The sequence below is a fragment of the Plasmopara halstedii genome (genome assembly GCF_900000015.1).
Source record: "Plasmopara halstedii genome assembly, contig: Scaffold_1343, whole genome shotgun sequence".
In the NCBI taxonomy this organism is placed as follows: domain Eukaryota; phylum Oomycota; class Peronosporomycetes; order Peronosporales; family Peronosporaceae; genus Plasmopara; species Plasmopara halstedii.
The window spans coordinates 1179498-1181733 of NW_020188258.1; positions in this window are offsets into that span (position 1 = coordinate 1179498).

Here is a 2236-nt window from a genome sequence, read left to right on the forward strand (position 1 = left end):
AGCGCACCAACTTTTTTATGTCGTTCATAAAAAAAGAACGGGTAGAAGTCTGATGTCATTGTTCATCTTGATCATCTTCGTCATGTCTTCCAAGTTATGCAAAAGTATAAGCTCTACGCTAGCTTGAAAAGTTCATTTTCTTTGCACCTGATATTGTCGTTCTCGTAATACAAGCGCCATTTGTGTGGGCAAAATTGGCGTTCGTATAGATACGGAAAAACTCAAAACTATCAATGATTGGCCTGTGTCAAACGATGTGAAACATGTTGGGAGTTAAGAGAGTTGTTTCGTATCCGTGTCGCCACAACTCTGGCTCGAGAAACGGAACTATATAACTCGTGACAAATCGTTTCTAGCAATGAAGTATGTTCCGGTCAAATTACTTGTGTGCTTGCTTGAAAAAAAGCGATTAGCGATCTATACAGATCATGCCTCGCTGCGTTCGGCAGAAAAGACACCACATTTATCGTAGATAATGGCTCATATATATAGTTTTCCTTCTTTGCGGAGTACAAGTTTGTTGTACAATACGAGCTAAGCAAGACGAATATCTTGGCTGATGCGTTGTTATCATATCCGAATTTAGATTTGAGGTCCAGGAGCGAAAACATGCGCGAGTTATTTCGACATTGCGAAGATGTTCGGACGATCAGAGTGCAAGCTATGACTACAGAGGGCGAAGGAATTGTCGAAGGATACAAGTCTAGGGAGACATGTCAGGACTTGTTGAGGTATTTTAATGACCCTTCCAACAAAACTTCCGTATTCACAAGATCGCGAATTCACCGTTTGAAAGTACACGACGAATTTTTATACTATGCGGTTGAACAGGGGGGTACAGCAAGAGTTAGTAATTTGATGCATACTCTCTCAATGGACGAAGAAGATTCGTGACGATTCTGTTGAGAGCAGCGGGGGCGTTCTTCAGACCTTGTGGCATCCCTAACTATTCCTACATCATACCACTGGGGGTACTGACTGCAGTTAGTGGTTTATCACTTTCGTACACTCGTATCTGATAATGCCATCATATAGATTGGTTGCACAGAAATAGTATTGTCGACCATTTCATCAAGATCCTAGCGTGGAACCGGAGCCTGGGTAGGTATGGTCGCATCGTTCATTTTTTTAAAGCATGAAGAAGGGACCAAAAGCCTGCATCTTTCATCACACAGAAGTTTGGACTACAACGCGGAGACTTGCCCTCACGCACATGACCAGCCTTCTGTCACTTTACTAAGAATTTGTCAACTGCAATGACTTATTGTTTCGGCCACGACCAGTGCCGTGTGATACAATACTCCACACCAGGAAGTATGTCAGTCTCATGACGAAAGCCTGTGTCAGTTAGCAATTCGTCGGGCAATCGGTCCGGAAGTATATCAGCGCATTCCTTGACATATCCATACACGGGAGTTTTCCTTAACGTATCCCACGACTGCTCATCCAACTCTTCTCATCAAATACTTCCGAGTTTGTCGATTACTGCTTCGATATTCTCACATATTTGTGGAAACTCGTCTTCTTACTCATCAGTAGCAAAGATAACAAATCTTTGACTGAGCTTGGAAATTTCAATCTTCACGTGATGATTAACATCGACGTTACCTTCTTTGTTGTTAGCCACGATGTTTACAAACTCGCCCAAGGTGTCTTGTTCTAGATCGTTTCTCCATCAGAACATTTTGTACCTTGATTAGAGGCTCGCAAAATACTTGACGGAAAATAATTCTGGAGGCCTTCTCATTCTTTCTACCGGTATCGGTCTTTGCCTCTGATCCCACAATTCTTTATACTATCATTGCCCATGACTTCTATGTCGATGGCATAATAGACAGTCTTTTTCAGGCGCAAAACTGGTCCACCCCCAGTTGGCGTCGTCACTTTCGTCTCCTTAAGCTTGTTCTGTAAACATGGGAGGCATTGCACACAAGAATATCACTTGGGACACCTCGGATATCTTCAGCAGATGCATACGCCCATATCATTACGTCCGTCGTCATGCAGCTTAAATAAGCACTATACGGCTTTTTGACGACGATCATCATTTTTCGTCCAGTCCATGCTGATAGCGCTTTACCCATGGCATACCTCGGATGATCAGACTTATCATCGTGGTCGAGAAGGCCAAACTCTAGTTACATGCACAGCGTGCTCGCTACTTGGTATCGAGCATTGTCGACGAGCCAATTGACGTTTCAGCGCAAGTTGTAAAGTTCATGGCGAGTTTGAATGA